The 19,458-nt window shown below is 44.3% G+C and overlaps 2 long non-coding RNA genes across 3 annotated transcripts; one reads left to right on the top strand and one right to left on the bottom strand.

Annotated features, from left to right (window-relative positions):
* Nucleotides 1-456: 456 nt before the first annotated feature.
* LOC128351195 (uncharacterized) lies at nucleotides 457-18,844 on the top strand. The gene is made up of 3 exons (XR_008319636.1): nucleotides 457-651; nucleotides 15,309-15,424; nucleotides 18,293-18,844. It is a non-coding gene; the product is annotated as an uncharacterized LOC128351195 (long non-coding RNA).
* Nucleotides 1,290-8,246, bottom strand: LOC128351193 (uncharacterized). Of its 2 annotated transcripts, XR_008319633.1 has the most exons (3): nucleotides 8,169-8,246; nucleotides 2,112-2,210; nucleotides 1,290-1,827 (listed from the first exon to the last, which is right to left on the bottom strand). It is a non-coding gene; the product is annotated as an uncharacterized LOC128351193 (long non-coding RNA). The 2 variants fall into 2 exon arrangements; XR_008319634.1 differs by having other exon boundaries at nucleotides 1,290-2,210.
* Nucleotides 18,845-19,458: the final 614 nt, after the last annotated feature.

A 19,458-nucleotide genomic window follows, 5' to 3' on the forward strand; every position in this document is an offset into this window, starting at 1 on the left:
AAAATAGCCTTGCTGTATTCTGTGCTGGCTTACTGGTGTTAGATATGGAGAGGGAATTTTCCCTTCCCACAGGCGTACTACTTGACAAGGCTATTCTGTTCGCTGATACTGTCAAAAGAGGTGAAATCTGGGCCAGTTACCACCAATCTCCTGGGGAGACAGGGGAGACTGGTGGTAACTGGTTCCCTGTTGTGAATTTGAATAACAGAATGTCAGAGCTGGAAGGGATCTTGGAGATGTACTAGTCCCACCACCCTGCTCAGCACAGGAATCTTTTACAGCACCCCTGACAGATGACTGTCATGACAGTCACAGTTTGATAACCTCCAGTGAAGAGAGCCTACCCACTGCACAAGGCACTGTCACCCAGCTGCCTCTTCCACTTAGGAAATTCTTCCTAATGTTTAGCCTAAATCTGCTTCCTTGTAATTTCAATCCAATGGTTCTAGTTCTATCCTCAGGAGCAACAAAGAACAAGTCTGCTCCTTCGTCACTGTGACAGCCCTTCAGATATGTGGATATGGATAATTTGATTAGTTTCTCCTAACCCTTTGGGAAATGGAGGTGGTGACAGCATTTCAGTGAGGATTCGCCACACCTTTGACCTCTGGATCCAGTGCGAAGTCTTCCTCCCAGTGTTGGAAATGGCAGGTAGGTACTGCACTAATTATTATTATTATTATTATTATTATTATTAACATTTATATCCCGCTCTTCCTCCAAGGAGCCCAGAGCGGTGTACTACATACTTGAGTTTCTCTTTCACAACAACCCTGTGAAGTAGGTTAGGCTGAGAGAGAAGTGACTGGCCCAGAGTCACCCAGCTAGTTTTATGGCTGAATGGGGATTTGAACTCGGGTCTCCCCGGTCCTAGTCCAGCACTCTGACCACTACACCACGCTGGCTCCATGCATGGAGTTGGGCCCCTTGGGAGTGCCTGCCTGTGTGGTGCCATGCGGATGATGCATGCTTTGTTAGAATCAGAGATTCTGATAGGCCTAGTGCCCATTTAGGATAGCTGGTGGATGCATTATCCCAACCAGCCCTTTGATGTGTGACTTGCAGATGCTTGACAGGTACTGCTGCTTCCACAACTGCATCTCCAGGCCAGTAAAAACCTGTTGCTAAAGGAACAGTGGTCCTGTCAGGCAGAAAGATATTAACAGTAAGCTACCCAGGGCTGCATTTAGGGGCAGGTGGCCCAGGCAACTATCTGGAGCACTGGGTTGCCACTTGGGGAATACCTGGCATTTCAGTTATTCTTAAAATTAAAATACTTTTTAATGAGATTAGATCAAACAAATTTGTTTATTTGCTTACATATGGACATAAATAAGTACAGATTTGCAAATCCAGATAAATCCAGATTTACAACACAAAACATTAATGATTTATGGCTGTGATAATTTATTTATGTATTTATTTACTTAATTTACATAGCACCCTTCCTAAAGTGGCTCAGGGCAGTTTACACTAAAAGAAAATAAAAATACAAAACCATTAAAATAAAACCCCCCAATTAAAAACAGTTTAAAATTGCAATTAAAACTAGATAGCATTAAAACTATATGTCATTAAAAGGCAGGCTAAAAAGATGGATCTTCAAGGCTCTCCTGAAGGCCTCCAAGGACGACAGTCCTCTTATATCTATGGGGAACGTGTTCCACAACTTAGGGGCATGAGGTTGCCACCAGATTAACTGGTGGCTCCGAAAGATGGACCCCTCCTGATGATCTCGATGAGTGGTGAGGATCCTGACTGTAGAGGAAGATGCTCCCTCAGGTACATCAGATGCCTGCAGCTTGTGTATCAGAACTGTGGAAAGGCCTATACATGCAATAAAGAAAACGTATTCAAAAATGAAACAAATGGAGAGGGCACTGAAGATGATCCTTGGCTGGGGTGCTGTCCAGGGCCAGCCTCATCAGCACCTTTTGAGAAGCGTAGGTGCATGCGTGAATCCATTACATTTAAAGAACAATAGCCTTTTTGCTCAGCAACCTGGATGAAAACAAACCCAGGCCATCCACATCCTACAACTCTCTGCCACTCCCATGCAGAAGAAAACGATTTTCTTTCCTTCCCATGTGGATATTATGAAATATAATTACTATTTTGAGAACGATAAAGTTGTCTGTGGAAGATCATCATTGTGGGGTTTGGAGGCGTTTTTGGGCCATCATTTGAGAATTGTTATTGCACCGAAGGAACTGAAAGCACAAACATATTTAGCACTCAATTAGAGTTTTAACATCTTCTTCCCAACAACTTTAGATTTATAGCCTAAATGTAATGGCCTCAGGGTACAGTTGATAACTGTGCTGAAGTTCAAAACATTGTAAACAGCCTATCAAGTGTACACACTTGGTTTCCAGGGGACTTTAAAAAAACAGTAGGACTATTTTTGGATAAATAGTATACTGTAGTACTATGCTTCCTACTGGAATACCATTTTCATTGTCAGTGAAATTACTTTGCAGTTCTGATTTGATTCATATATTCTTTTTGTCCCACTTCATTGAAAGACAATTTGATTGGAACTTTCTCGTGACTTTTAGGCAAAGGTGTCCAGAGATTTTAGTACTGCATACTGACACATTACTTTTCCACAATTAGCTGCAAGTGGAATTAAAATTGTGGTTTCACGTGGTCCTTTAAGTATTTATATACCACTTTTCAATAGTTTCTCAAGGTGATTCACAAGTAAAGTATAGTACAGCAGAAAACCATAACTATGTTAAAACAGCAGTGAAAAGCAGCAATACAATTAAAACAGTAAAATGCCTAGGAGAATAAAAATCCACATCTGTCACTGAAATGTTAGCAGTTTAGGAGCCAGGAACTCCCTTCTCTGGGAAGGGAGTTCCACAAACAGGATGCCAAAACCAAAAAGACCCTCTCTCTGGTCGCCTCCTGCCTCACCTCAGATGGAGGAAGGACTTGAAACAAGGTCTCCAAAGACAATCTTAGTGTATGGGTAGGTTGATGGGCATAAAGCAGTATTATCTGGCAATGTCCTTCCCCAAGGTGAGGTTCCTTCTGTAATGAACTCTCACAAGGAAGTCTTGTTCAGCTTCCTTAATTGTTCCAATGTCTCTTTTTCTTCCCACAAGATAGGAAAGCTTTAGCTTCTCATTTCCTTGCATTATTTTTTAATTTAATTTTTAATTGCAAACTATCACTGTAAAAATGAAAGGAAACAAATAATCCTCTCCTTGCAGGAACAGAAGAACTCATTGGAGCAATTAAGAGCCCTGCAGGCAGAGCAAAGAGGCATCTTTTAAAGTAGTTAATCTCTATATTTAGCAGGGGGAGAGCAACTGTCCCTATCCAACACCAGCACAGCATCCTTTCATTGACTGTGGCTGGTGTCTACTACTAGTAGTAGTAGTACCAACACAACCTTCTAATAAAAATAATAAAATATAAATATAAAAAATTAAAAGATTGTGAGCCCTTTTGGGACAGGGAACCATCTTATCTATTTATTATTCTAATCACTTTGAGAATGTCGTTGAAAGGTATTACATAAATACTTGTAGTGGCAGGGGTGCACCTAGGTGATCTTCGTGCCTGCACCACTCCTGCCATGAGGCTCCCATGAAACCTACTTTGGGGGGCCTCCTGCAGCCACCCCATGCCCGCCCCGCTGTGCCAAACATCCACCCCCCCCAAATGTCAATCACCATGTGCGGTGCGTGGCTGAGGGGTAGCAGCTGGGGAATGAGCTGAGCAGGCCTTTCCCCCCCAAAGGCCATGGTGGCAGCTGGAACAACCAATGGGCCTGTCCATTCAGCCCAGTTGCTCTTGATAACTGCAAGGCGCACCAGCATGCCTGACAGTTGAAACAGATCATTGCAAGCCCGTGACATCACAGGCTTGTGATGATCTATTTCAACCTAACAGGCACGCTGGAGCATCTCGCAGTTCTCAAGAGCCGCTGGGCTGGACGGATAGGCCCAGCTATTGTTCCGGCTGCCCTTGTCGCCATGGCTGTGCGGCATAGAGGCCTGCTCAGCTTATCCCCTGGCTGCCACCCCTGGGCCGCCCACTGCACATGGGGCAGCACCAGGGCGGGTGTGGGATGGCTTCAGGAGGCCCCACTGGCCATTTGGAGGAGCCCCAGACCTTGGAGGCCAGGGACTGTGGCCCCAAGGTCCGGGGTAAGAGCACCTCTGTGTAGTGGCAGTAGTTAAGAGCAGCTTTGCTGAATAGGATGGGAGAGAGAGTCTTCAAAGGAGAACTCCTCAGTAATCCCTCAGACACAATCAATAGGAAGCCACAAAACCAATAGGATCTGCAAATAAGAAACATTTTAATTAAAAGCACAGGAGTCCTGAAAAGTTTCAGTAGTTCTTTGCCTGTCTGCTCTAGAGTGACTGGTGCTGCAATGGTGTTATATTGGACAATTCAACTATTTGACAATGACATCATCTCTGGATGCTCCATAAAAAAAATTAGTGAACAAAGCATGGTAATTCCAGAGACAAGGTCTCCAGTGGAAACAACCTAAGTTCCAAAATCATAGCTCATCAAGGGAATTACGCTGAGTGAGTGTACATCTTATTCCTTTCCCCTGGTGGCAGCTGCAACCAGCCAGCTTCCCCATCTTCTCTCCTCAAAGTCAGAAGGAGACCATGGGGGAAGCCAGGCAGTTACAGCAGTGGCAGCCACCACAGGATACAGAGAAAGAAAGGGGAAAGAAGAGGCACACTGTTGAGGCTCCCACCTTGGAGGCACTTGCCATGCGGGGCAGTATTGTACAGCCCTGCCTATGCATTGCTCAGGACTGGGAGGAGGACAGGCCAGGCCAGCAACATAGAAAGCTGTCTGATACTGAGTCAGACCCTTGGTCCATCAAGCTCAGTATTGTCCACACTGACTGCAGCGGCTTCTCCAAGGTTGCAGGCAGGAGTTTCTCTCAGCCCTATCTTGGAGATGCTGCCAGGGAGGGAACTTGGAACCTTCTTGCCAGAGTGGCCCCATCCTCTAAGGAGAATATCTTACAGTGCTCACATGTAGTCTCCCATTCAAATGCAAACCAGGGTGGACCCAGCTTAACAAAGGGGACAATGCCTGTTTGCTACCACAAGACCAGCTCTCCTGTAGCTGTATTGACAGCTGTGGCAGTGACAGACAGCTTCTTTGTCACCAGGAAGTCAGGGGCTCTTCCAAGACTTTCTCAACCCAGGGCATCTCATGAGAGGCAAGACTTACACTAGCTGAGGATCTGACACACCCAGAGAAAAAGCTGATGTGGAAGGAGAGGAGGATGCTGCGAGTGTGAATGCCCACGGAGGCAATAGCTTTACCCCTCTTTTGTTCCTTACTCCCTCCATCCCAAGGTTGAGTGTGAGGGCTGGAGCATAAGGCACCTGGGGGCAAGACAGGGAGTGAGGAGTCCTAACTCTCCCAACCTCTTGTTGTTGAAGCTACCATAGGACCAGATAGGTCAATCTGGAGGGGAACCTGGGAGTCTCACTTCATGGGCAGGACAGGTGATGGCAGGCTTTGAGGGGGAAGCTAGCTGGGCAGCAAGCAAAGAGGGAGAAGGAGAAAGCCTCTCCTTTATGAGCCCTGCCTCCAAAAAAAGTTGCTCATGCACTGCAGCTGGAAGTACATGGCTGACTTCCTGACTAACGAAGTATGCACATTAGCAGTGATGCAGTGGGAGCCCTTGTGTAACTCACCCAGCCCTCTTGCACTTGCACTGTTGCACCAGAGTGCTAATACTTCCAGAGGTGCTCTTACCCCTGGACTTCTGGGTCAAAGTCCAGGGCCTCCACACACCCCTGCCCCCCACCAATCCTGTTTAGTCTGTCCCGGGTGGCGTGGTCATGTTAAAAATGTGTTTAAAATACTGTTTGGGTGGATGGTGGGAGCCTCCAAATGCCTTTAGGTCCAGGCTCCAAAATTACCTAGGTGCACCTCTGAATACTTCTGAGTAAGGTCCATTCTCTGGAAGTGATCTCTCAGAGCAGAAACATGTTGCTGAGAGTCAGAGAATGGGTTTCTGCCCACAGCACTTCCAGAGGGTGGGTAGTACACAGAAGTATTATTTATTTATCAAATTTGTAGACTGCCCCAAACTTCTGTCTCTGGGTGGTTAGACCCTATTAACATGCACACTTAGTTAACCCGGATGCCATCGGGCTCTCTCTCTGTGTCTGCATTTTAAAGATGGCAGCATTATCTTTACTCAAAGTGTAAAAATTCTAGCGCTGCAAATTGAGGAGAATTTATATACACACACAGACACTAAATACATAAGAACAGCCCTACTGGATCAGGCCCAAGGCTCATCTAGTCCAGCATCCTGTTTTGCACAGTGGCCCACCAGATGCCGCTGGAAGCCACAGGCAGGAGCTGAGGGCATGCCCTCTCTCCTGCTGTCACTCCCCTGAACTGGTACTCAGAGGCATCCTGCCTTTGATGCAGGAGGTGGCCTATAGCCCTCCGACTAGTAGCAGTTGATACATCTCTCCTCCATGAAGTTATCCGAACCCTTCTTAAAGCCATCCAGGTTGTTGGCTGTCACCACATCTTATTCTTATGGCAGAGAATTCCACAAGTGGATTATGCGTTGTGTGAAAAAGTACTTCCGTTTGTTGGTCCTAGATTTCCTGGCAATCAATTTCATGTGATGACCCCTGGTTCTAGTGTTATGGGAGAGGGAGAAGATTTTCTCTCTCTCCACTTTCTCCACACCATGCATAATTTTATAGACCTATATCATGTCTCCCCGCAGCAGTCATCTTTTTTCTAAACTAAAAAGCCCCAGGTGTTGTAGCCTTGCCTCATAAGGAAGGTGCTCTAGGCCCCTGATCATCTTGGTTGCCCTCCTCTGCACCTTTTACAATGTCCTTTTTAGATGTGATGACCAGAATTGTACGCAGTACTCCAAGTGTGGCCGCACCATAGTTTTGTATAAGGGCATTATAATATTAGCCGGGGTTTTTTTGATCCCCTTCCTAATGATCGCTAGCATGGAATTGGCCTTTAGATCCTGTTTTTAGATCCTGTTTTAGATCTAATGGAATTGACAGCCCAGAATTAGATAAATAAGATGCAATACTGATTGGCTGACCTCCCATAAAGCCAGCAAAACACACACACACACCGCAACACCACCGCCACCCCATCCCACAATTCCTGGAGTAGTTTTTTTTAACTGTCAAAAAAGGATCCTTTCAAAATAAGCTGATGAATTGAGATATTAATCCATGAGCAATCCTGGGAGCCAAGAGAGAGAAGTGGGGGCATCATTACCATCACTGCAATCATTACAGTCATAACCCAGCAATATGGAGGAGGCTGCATTCTAAGCACACTTCCCAAGGAGCAAGTCCCACAGCACTGCATGAGACTTCTTTCGGAATGAGACTTCTGAGTGAACATCTTTGGGCTCTCATTGTAAAGCTGCATTCCTAGATGAGAATTACTACCCACTTTAGTCTCTGCCTCTCGCTTTACCCCACCATGTTAGCAGTGGAAATAGGTAGTCGGTTCCCAGAAAGGTATCAGGCAGAGTAGTCTAATTTTGCCTGTGTTCTTTGCTTCAATTTGCAACAAGTTAAAAAAAAATAGGGAGAAGGGTTTTTATTATAAAACACACACACGTTTCTTTTAAAGATAGCAACAGCTCCCCCTAATCTCACTAGCAACTAAATTAAACATGCTAAAGGAATAGAGAGCAACTGTTGGGAAGAGCACCTGCATGCTTGGACGCAGAAGGTTCCAATTTCCCTCCTTGACATCTTCAGAAAGGGCTGAGAGAGACTTCTGCCTGTAAAGTTGGAGAAGCCGCTGCCAGTCTGGGTAGACAATACTGAACTGGATGGACCAAGGGTCTCACTTGGTATAAGGCAGCTTCCAATGTTTGTATTGTCATATATGACAACATGAAGTCAGAAGCTCAAACCAGATTGAGGAGTGTGTGTGCATGCACACATAAAGTCCTCCCCCTGCCCGATCTATAGTAGTTCTATAACTTAGTAGGTTATGCACAGTAAACAACAGACCTTGCTATCAGAGTAGGGATGGGAAGCCTAATCCATCTACAGGGAACTGGACCATGACAATTCTGTTGACCCCCCGAATGGGAGCATGACAGGGTCTAATCCCTCCCACGTCCCACTTACCCATGCACTTTACTCATCCCCACTTACCGGTCTTGTTGCTCCAGCAATGGCAGCAGGAAAATAGAAGGTGACCTCTCTCTCTCTCTCTCTCTCTCTCTCTCTCTCTCTCTCTCCCTCCTCCTTTCTCTGAGGTATGGCATGCTGTGATGGCTGCGTGCCAGGCACAAGAAATGCTAGGAATGGTTGTTTTTTTCTCTTACTGACTCACGTTTTCTTTCAGCTTGGAGAAAAACTTTGGGACTGTAATGCTGCCTTTGCATTGGGTTGCTTTTAATGCTTTCTTTTTTTGTACTAGATGTGATTGAATTTGGCATATCACTAAATTTATCCTGCATGGGGAAATGCGCCTTTTTCTGTTGTTGGTGTTGCTGCTGCCGCCACCACTGTTTGTTTTTAGATCTAAAGGATGTAATAATTTCTCTAGAGTGGGGGAGGAAAGGGAAGGACTGAGTATTTAGGAATAAATTACTTAACTGATAGGTTTTGTGTATTTAGGGGAAGTAGAAAAACCAGTTGGATTCCTGTTGTGTGCTGAGAGCATAAACCATTGAAAAGGACCTCAAGGAGGAAAAATGCAAAGCTATTGTTAATGCTGGCACAAAAGCAAAGGTGACTGAGAATGTCTTGGAGTTTTTCTCCTGGAATACAGTTCTAAGAATTATACATTTCCCTCTATCTCATTCTACCCATTATAACAGGACTACATTCATCACAGCATAGGGTTGCTTATGATAGTGAAATGTTAATGTATTTGTGAACAAGAAGAATGAGATGCTTGAAAGCAGTCTATCTTCATTTCAAAAAGTGCATATCCTAGGCTGTGACATCACTTTTTGTGCAAAAGGATAAACATTGTATTTTTGTGTACTTAAAGGTGATGAATAGAAAGAGAGGAATTTTTCTAGAAGAAAATGCACTGTTAATAGGGAGGGGCATGGAAGGACAGAGAAAGAGATTTGAAAAACAGACATACACCTTTGAAAATATGTAAAATAACTAACCCTGAAACACCTTGAGTGTAGTAGTCACAGAAGGCATTCACACAACAGTTCAGGCAGGTGGGGGGATGAGGGGGGGTGAAGGCTGTGAAACCTTACTCCTCACAGATGATCCCCCAAACAGTGCTGGGAGCATGGAACGTGTTCACAGATGAGCAATGCTAACGGGACAAGTTATCCCAGCCTCTGGGTATCCCGCAATGCACCATGCGCTGAGCACAGTACATTGGGAGATTCCCGCAGGGGACAGGCACTCTAGGTGCCCGTCACTTTGTTTTCAGGAGACACACAACCGTGGGGCCCGGGCAAAGTGGTGCTGTCCCACCAGAATTGGACTGTTAAAAAACAATTACCAAACAATTAAAAACAAAATATGGACAGTATCACAGTATCGCTGGTGCATGTGAGCTAGTGGAAAGCACCTTCACCACACCTCTCCTCAGCTGAGCTCCTCAAAAAGCCATGGCTGAGGACTGGGGGACCTTCAGCAAGACACTGGATGCATGCAGCTTAACACAGGTTGAGCCTCCCTACCCTGGGTATGGCTGCGCATGAGAACAGCTTCACAGTATCACTGACACTGGAACAATGAGCATCAGTGGACATTGTGCAGCCCATCTCCCTACTGAGCCTACCTTAAGCCCGCCCCCCTAGCAAGGCTAAGGGTTGGGAAACATGAGATGCTGCACAGGGGGTGAGGGGTTGCGGTGGGGCCAGATACCTGGACACCACCAACAGAATTCTGCCTCCACTAGCAGTTCCCCTTTGTGGTTTCCGGGATTTCCCCTTCCCCTATAGCTTCTTACACTGCATGCATCCTGTGTCTTGCTGAAGTCCCTCCAGTCCTCAGCCATGGCTTTTTGAGGGGATCAGCAGAGGAAAGGTGTGAAGGTGCTTTCCACTTGCTCACATGCACCAGGGATGCTATGATACTGTCCACAATTTGTTTTTAATTGTTTGGTTACCTGTCAATTTTTCTTTTTCAGGATAAGCAGTATGGTTGAGAACTTGACTGTGGAGCCAGGCTTTCTTGTGAGATAATGAGAGGAGGGTCTTTTTATGAATCTGGTTGCATTCAGGTGAATGGGAAGACCCTCAAGACTCCCCTGTTCTCACAGGCTTTTAATTAGTTTTAATTTTAATAATTTGTTTTAATAACTGTGTTTTGCTATCACTTTTATTGTGTCATGTATTTTAATGTGCTGACTTTTAAATATTTTAAATTTTGTACACAACCTAGAGATGTACATATCAGGTGGTATAAAATAATAATAATAATAATAATAATAATAATAATAACAACAACAACAACAACAAGAAATAATAATTTAATAATACATCTGCAAAAAATATAAGCTACCTGTAGCCAAAAATTGGTGGGACCATACAATTGAAAAAGTGGTAGAAAATGAAGATGCACAAATATTATGGGACTTCCGACTACAAACAAACATCTGCCACACAATACACCAGATATCACTGTAGTTGAGAAGAAAGAAAAACAAGTTAAACTAATCAACATAGCAATACCAGGGGACAGCAGAATAGAAGAAAAAGAAATAGAAAAAATAACAAAATACAAAGATCTACAAATTGAAATTGAAAGGCTGTGGCAGAAGAAGACCAAAATAATCCCAGTGGTAATTGGCACGCTAGGTGCAAACTAATCAGTTAAAATATAACCCACCCACCCCCATGATCAAGAGTATCTGGGGTTCTCCACACACTCCATTTTCTTGGCCTCTGACTTCAATAGACAGTGATGGTCTCATTGTTTGACTTGCATAGTTAATCAACTGATGACCCATTAAGTCATTGCCTTCTCTTAGCTTGGCTGATAGCATGGCTAGAGGGTGTGGCAAGTGAATCAACTTCCCATGCTTCCGTTACCAGCAAGAAATACTGACTGGCTCAGCTAAAGTTCTTAATAGGTAGTATATTGCCTATTCCCACACCCCCACTTTCAAACACAATTACAAAATGAGATATATCTAAGGCCATACAGTTTACAAAAAGGTCCTGGTTGAAACTTTTCCAAACGTTACCATAGCTTTCCACCTTATCCAGCTCTGCCATTTCAAATTGTGAAGGAGAAAGAGGTTTCTTCAAACTATCCCAAATTAAAAATAAATTATGGTCAACAATGCTGAAGTCAAGACTGCCATCCTCTATTTGCTCTATAGAATGGAATCTTCTGAGAGAAATGTCTTTTGATGATCTCATATCTGAATTTGCTGCCAAGAAAAGCAGGAAAAAGAAGATACAACTCTTAAACTGACCTGAATAAAGCAAAATTGGGGCAATACATTTACTGTAGTCTAGAAAACCACACAGCTCTGTCGGTGCCAGGAGTCAAAATTGACTTGACAGCACACTTTACCTTACCTTTTACTAAAAACTGACAAAACATTTTGCAAGCTTTCAAGTTCTGCAGAGCTCTTTTTCAAGCAGCACATTAAAAAGAGAGATGGGGAAGATGGCAGAATTTAGGCTGGATGTAAAAGAACTTCTGTTTGCATCTGGCATATTGGTACTGTAAGTCAGTAAAGAATATATTATCATCATGTGTAAACTTTGGTCTAAACTTTGTATTTATTTTAGTTTTAGGAAACATGAAAAAGGGTACCTCATTTAAGGGAGTTCTATACTGTGCAAGTGAAACCAATAGGACATGTCTGTCTTTCAGTAATAAAATATTGACATGCTGTTTTGTTAATTCTGATGTCAGTATAAATGGCTTTTGAAAATATTACATGCCTATTTAGACACAGGATGCTGTGAGAAGTAACTGGGTTGGAAGTGGGGGCTCAAATGAAAGGATTCTACAGGATTCTACCATTTTAGGATTCTGACACTCAGTATCAGAAAGGCCCTGGAATGGGTCTATAATTGGGCAGCTAATGGGTTACTGTGGACTTTAACAAAAGAACAATAAAGTTCCTTGTTGGTTTTCTCCTGCCTTTTGAAAGAGACACCCTTCAACCAAAGGGCAGAGAAAGCTTCTGGCAGTTTGTACTTGGAGGCAGAGAACTGAGAGTTTTTAGCTGGAGTTTAGCTGGACTGGAAGCTTTACAAACAGGGCTATTAGCCCAAATCTCCTCAGGAAGAGGGAGAGTGCATTCACACAACAGCCAAACTTACCCCAAAGTCCCTTCGAGATCCTTGGATCCACTCCACACACAAATTGGGCTTTGTCTTACGAATTCTAGCTTATCTCAGTGTATTTCTGGGTTTTTAAAATGCTGGTTTTAAGCTACTTTTTCTGGAAACCCGGAGCAAATAGGGAGAGGCACTGACATAGAATCATTAGCATGATAAGAGGGGTACTCTGTTGACAAATGTAGATGTAGCTCTTTAGTAATCTCCCCTGTCCCACCACCATTGGCTAGAAGGAAAACACTGTGTGAACTTGCATCAAAAACAAACCCGAGAGCAGAGGGGAGGGGCTGCTTCCCTGAATGCCGCGAGTGTAATTCAAAGTGGCTTCGCTCAACATTTAACCCGCAGCATGAAGCCATGTGCAAATAACTCCCTGGAAGCAGTTGGGGTGGAATGGGGGCTTCAAACATCCAGATGGTTCTTTTGGGAATGAAGGCAGTATAAGTAGTTTAGTGCCTGCTGAAACTTAGAAGTAATTTTGCTTCTGCTCTGCTCTGCTCATATGTACACACACACACACACACACACACACACACACACACACACACACTATACACACACACACACTATACACACACACACACATATATATACACACATACATACACACACACACACACTATATACACACACACACACACACACTCTATATCTATATCTATATCTATATCTATATCTATATCTATATCTATATCTATATCTATATCTATAACAAAAACATAAGTCTCTAAAGCTCTGTTATCCAAGAGAAATTGCATTCTGCAGCACTGCCTTTGCACTTCTCACTGCCTGGCTAAGTGGCAAGAGCTTAGCAATATATAACATTTACAAGGAAGTTAAAGAGTCTCATGGTTCCGTTTTAAAAATAAAGCCCAGCATTTACAATCTGGCATCACTTATTTGTGGGCAGTACTTATCTTTTCAGTTAGCTATAAACTGCAACCTGATATTAGAGTAGCGAGAAGGGATATATATATATATATATGGAGGGCCAAGGTTATGAAGCCCTGCTTTGGGGATAAAATGAGGAAATAAGCAAAGTGAGTAAATTAATATGCCTCCTCACTCATTGCGCTGCTTGGGGCTTCATTCTGTGCTCCCTCCTCCCTCCATACCAGCTGCAAGCTGGTCCTTTGTCAGTCTGGAGGCTGCTGGGGTGGGGCTAAGCTGTTGGGGTGTTCTCTCCAAGCAAAAACCAAGCTTCCCAGCCCAACCAAGCTTCCTAGGGGCTAAGTAGCCTGTAAACAGTCACACATTTTCTAGGTCTCTTGGTACATGCAAATGGATGTGCAATGACAAATATGCCATCTGACCTGAATTGAATATATACATATGCCTTACCTAGTTGTTTTCTTCGGGTGTCATCCGTCTAACCGTAATAAGCTGAATGCTCTTAAATCTGATACGCCATTGGCAAGAGAAGGTTATAGTAGTGGGGGCGGAATTATTTCAAGAAACTGTAAAAGATAGTAATGGCTATTCTTGATGAAAGCCAGGCAGGTATTCAGAATCCATGGTCTTTTGTTTTTCCATTTATATTTGGCAAAGATTAGCAGCACCCAGGGATGTATATTGACCCAGGCAGACTCCGTGAACTGGCAGGAGCAATGGGCTTCTTTTGTGGGCTTGCTTTGTTTGTTTCACATACAAACACCAGACTTCCAAGGCCCCATGCAAATGCATTGTCTGCATGCTCCTTAGAGTAGGCCTGTCAAGGAGCCCATTTGCTCTTAGTGCTCAGGAAAAGGTTTTATGTATGACTTCAGCAGCCCTCTCTTTTTCGTTTTGGTCTTTCACCACTGTACTTCATCAATGTGGGTAGTGGTGGCATTCCCTGATTAACACAAGTATAAAGCATCAAGGAGGAATAGGTCCATGGATTGACCAGCTTCAGGAATTGTACAAGGCTGATGGCAGGTGTTTATAATGATGCACTTGCGTATGTACTCACTCACTCACTCATTCACTAATTCCTCCCTGCAGCATAACAATTCATAAAACAGGTTTTTCCCTTGTGGGTTCTGTGCTATTTGCATGCTCCAAAGTGTACATTAATCTTCTGCTGGGAATGACAGCTGGCTTCTCTCAGCATAATGAGACAGTTTCAAAGTCCTGGCAGACATGAGTCCAATATGATAGTACCTCCCACATGCTTTACATTCCAAGGATGTGTTTAAATATACCCTCTGAATGAAGGAGAACATGTGGCTGGAATTATTCTTTAAAGGGCTGGTTCTAGAAAAGAGGCTTCGTGCTGCCATGGTAGGGTTGCCAACATTGCGTTGGCCAAAACTGGGACATGGAGTGGGGGAGTCGGGGGGGAAGGAAGGGAGTCTTGGGGCGGGGCTACCTAGGAAAGGCACTTGGCCTCAGGTGGCAAGGGCTCATGCTTACCAGCGCCTTACCTCCCCCCACCCTTGCAGGATGGACCCACAACAGCATGTAGACTGCCAGGTTCCTAACAATGATATCCTGAGCTACTTCTGAATAGGTTGCAACTTTTCCTACCTACCCACCCCTCTCTGGGGAGGCAGCAGCTGCCCTGCCCCAGGCATGCATAAGCAGTCCCTTTTCTGAAGCAGACAAGCAAAGTTAACAGTTGCAAAGGAATCCCTCCCCCCCCCCCCACCCGGCAAGGGGTCACAACAGGCACAAAAGGCCCAGAGTCTTCGGCTGTGGTCGCGTAGCGGGGATGGCAGGCGAGAGCTCTGCACCTGGCTCCCAAACCATGACAGCCCAGGTGAGGTCGTGGTGGGCGCTGGGTGGGTGAGCATACTGGCAGGCAGTCTCAGCTCCTCCCTCGGGCCTGCCTTCCTCCCAAATGAGGCAGATGGGGCCGATTTCAGGCCTCTGCATATGCGTGCATTGTCGGAGAACAATGTCCAATCAGTAGTCACACATGGGTACTTCAAAGCTTTAAACAAAAAAAGCAGGCAGGGCAGAGGAGCCTAACTGTGGATCTCCAGCCTGACTTTGCATTTGGCTTTGTATGTCATTCTTTGAATTCCAGCCAAGAATCCAGCAGGCAAATGCTTTCAACAAACAACTCTGTCTTCCAGCATGATGCTCCATTCTCAAAGGCCCTGAAAAATAATTACAGCTGTTTCTCCATATGAAGATTTTTATGTGAGTATCTCCTCCCTGCCAGCTTTATTGATTTTGTTATTGATTTCTATGCACACATTATTGTAGGCAGACACAGTCTGTCCATGTGACTAAGTCTTTAGATTGAGTGTTTCTGCTTCCTCATCCTTTCCATCACAAGAATATTCAATTCGGCTTTTTGAAACCCAGATATTATGGTATTTTTTTCTTTGAGCATTTTCTTAACTTTTTGACCTTTGACAGCAAACCAAGGGCAAGAAACATTTCTTTCTTTCTTGGGAAGAGGCTACTGCTCTGTGGTAGAGCAGTATTCCTTTGCATGCCGAAGATCCTAGATTCAATCCACGACATCTCCAGTTAAAAGCATCAGGTAACAAGCAATGGGAAAGGTATCTGCCAGAGACTCTAGAACAGGCCCCCCAGCTATTTTTGGACTACAACTGCCATAATCCCCAGCCACAGTGGCCAATAGCCAGGGATTATGGAAGTTTGTTTGTTTGTTTGTTTGTTTTTATACCACCCAAAACTTACGTCTCTGGGCAGTTTACAACAACAAGTTGTAGGCCAACATCTGCAGGAAGGCCAAAGTTTAGCAGCCCTGCCCCAGAGAGACACTGCCAATACTAAGTAGACAATACTGGGCTAGATGGACCAATGATATGACTCAGTGTTAGGGATGTGCATGAACTGAGGTTCATGCACAGGCTCGGCAAACCCATGACCTTTAAAAAAGTATACAGCAGATCCTTACCTGCTCTCGACTACCCTATGCAGCTTCCTGCTGTGACAGGCACCCCCAACCAACCATGCATGGCGCCGGCACGCACATGGCCTCCCCGTGTGTGGACACCATTTGTGTAGTCAGCATGGTGTTGCTGACCACGCAAATGGTGTCCATGCATGCACAGAGGTCATCTGCATGCTGGTGCCACACGTGGGTTGTTGGGGGGAGCACTGTTGCAGGAGGAAGCTGCATGGGGTGGTGGAGAACAGGTAAGGACGTGCTGTGCTCCTTTTTAAAGGTCCCGCATGCCAATTCCACCCCCTAGGCATCACCAAGCATGTGCATGAAGCTTGGTTTATGCACAGTGTTGGACTAAGGCTGGGAAGACCTGGGTTCAAATCCCCATTCAGTTATTAAACTACTGGGTGACTCTGGGCCAGTCATTTCTCTCTCAGTATAACTCAACCTAACCTGCCTCACAGGGTGATTGTGAGAATAAACATAACCACAGGCTCCTTAGAGGGAGAGCAGATATATATGTACAAAATAAAAATAAAAATATGTTCATGTTGATCATACACTCAGAGGACTTAATCAAGAAAAACAAAGTGCGAGTTCACAGTTAACATGGAACCTGAAGTTCACATGATTTCCCTTAGTTCCGGGAGCATGCACTTACCGGCTCCCATCCTTGTGCATGTACCTACTTCCTTTGTAGGCCAGGATATGCCAAGATTGGTCACATGTATGAACCCCGCAGTCTCAGCATATTGCTTCAAAGAACCCAAGATCTGAAACTCACTTGAGCCTGGATTCAAAGTGAAATTGCACCAGTTTTCACCCAAAGAGAAAACACAGCCTTTGTTATTATTAACCTCCCAGAGATGAAAGTTTGGGCGGTATAGAAGTTTAATAAATAAATAAATAAATAAATAAATAAATAAAATTATAGACTCAGACATAACTCAAGTAGGAAACATCAAATAAGGCCTGACTTGATCATACAGGCAAACAGATGTGGCACAACTCAAGGTGTGCTGGCCATGTTGAAAGCAGAATGTGCAAATCCCAGTTCTCATACTGCTTTCAGCACTTCTGGGCTGGTTCATATGGTACTTGGCCAAACCCACATGATAAAGATGTGAGTGTGCACATCTTCCTCCCAGTGCACCATTCCTAAATTGTTTGTGTGCATGGTTCATGAAAACCACCTCTCTATACATAATCCAAATACTATTTTAGAGTAGTGCTTGAGGTGCATATGGAGAAGTGGTTCAGATGAACCACCCCTCTTGCAATCTAAGAAAGGTGTACTGTCTTTAGCAGGTGGGGCAGCCCAGTTGCACAAAGTATTGCCCAAGAGCGCACAGAGATGCTTTTTGGTATGTTACTGAAACAGCTTGTTTGGGGATTGCAAACGGCACCACTATGTGATCTGGTGTTGCAGGCTTGCAACCTCCACCTTGGATACCTGAGCTCACAGAATTGTGAACCCTGCACTTGCCCATATTTGGCACATTATGCAATATTGAAAGCCAGTGTGGTGTAGTGATTAGAGTGCTGGACTAGGACCAGGGAGACCCAGGTTCAAATCCCCATTCAGCCATGAAACTAGCTGGGTGACTCTGGGCCAGTCACTTCTCTCTCAGCCTAACCTACTTCACAGGGTTGTTGTGAAAGAGAAACTCAAGTATGTAGTACACTGCTCTGGGCTCCTTGGAGGAAGAGCAGGATATAAATGTAAACAACAACAACAACAAACAAACAAACATGGGGCAATATTGGCCAAGGTTAGAATATGACTGTAGGGAGTACCCCATGACTGTAGTGAGTACCCTATGGCCTCTCTTGTAAAAAGGAGGAAGCTAGCAAGCAGACCTGGGTCAAAGAGAACTTCACAAGAGAAATAGCTAACTCCCTTGGCAATGGGATTAGCCTCGCTAATTGCTCCTAAAATTACCCAGATAAGCATGGCACACCCCCAGTCTCCTATCACAATGTTAATGAGCTGGCAAGGACTCAGAGGTAAGATTGTTAATAGGAAAAGGAAAATTATCTCTCTCCCAGGAAGAGGTGTCCTGGTCTCAGATAAAGTTTCTGTGTTCACCCATTCAGTACTTGATGCACACCTCTCAACCAGCCATTCCATCTTTTGTTTCTTAAAGATCACACTTACTTGATTGGGTCATGTGAACATGAACTTCTCAGCCCCTGCAGTCAGGGTGCCTGACTTTTGCATTTCCCCAAGGCATGATTTTGCCTATTTGTACTTCTGATTCCAACACATGGTCAGAAGGAGGGAAAACACAACAGAGAACTCGGGTAAGGACCCTGGAGAACAGAACACCCCTAGACCTATCCTGGAACAAAACACTATCCTGATTCCCTGGTCTGCAAGTGGTCACACTACACCACTTACGTCTTCTTTTTCCTGCCTTTCTACTTTGCTACTACAAGGAAATCTACCTGCACACTCCAACCTGCACGTGCACCGAACGCACCAACGGATTGGGACCAGTAATCCTAACCATCTATTTCTTTAAATATCCTTGCTCCCTTCTTTAAGTCTACGCCTTGATTCTTTCTCAAGCAAAGCCTAAAGCTGATTAATTGACAATTCGGACCTTAAGCTAAAACACCAGTATGTCAATACTGTTAGTTACAGTAAGATTGTATTGCCTCCTCACCTTGCCCAATCAATCTTTTTATTTTCCTGTACCCCAATTATCCCTAAGTAAATCTGATTGTATCATATTTCTGTCTTTTCATCATTTACATACCAAAACTTTGCACACATTGACACTGTAATAAACTGTTCCATATAGCCACACTTATTAGCCTCAAAGCCTGATTGGAATGTTTAGCCAGCACTCCAGAACAGTTTCATTAACACCTGTTAATGTAATGAGGGGCATCAATGCATATAAAAATGGGTTCCAATAATTGCACTTGAGTCTGCCTTTAATTGTTTCCAAAAGCAGTGATGAAGTTATCTTTTCCAATTTGCTTCCAACCTATATTCCTTCTTAATACCACTATAATAAAGGACACAGAGAGAAAGGGGATTGAAGAAATGCCATTTGCACTTCAGATATTATGGAAGCACTAATGATCACTTCTGAAATAAGCACCATGGACAAAATGGGGCTCATAAACATGCACTCGCTGCACTAGTTGTCTCCCTCCACCTTCCCAGGAGTACGGAAAGACCAGTGTGCCCTAAGAGCAAGGCAAGAAAGGAGGCACCCAAGCCAGGGAGCTCTTGTCCTCAGCTCCTGAAAAGACCAACAGCCTGAGACAACTTCTTAAAAAAAAATCTTCTGTAATTTGC

This window comes from Hemicordylus capensis, chromosome 3 (assembly GCF_027244095.1).
Source record: "Hemicordylus capensis ecotype Gifberg chromosome 3, rHemCap1.1.pri, whole genome shotgun sequence".
Taxonomy (NCBI): domain Eukaryota; kingdom Metazoa; phylum Chordata; class Lepidosauria; order Squamata; family Cordylidae; genus Hemicordylus; species Hemicordylus capensis.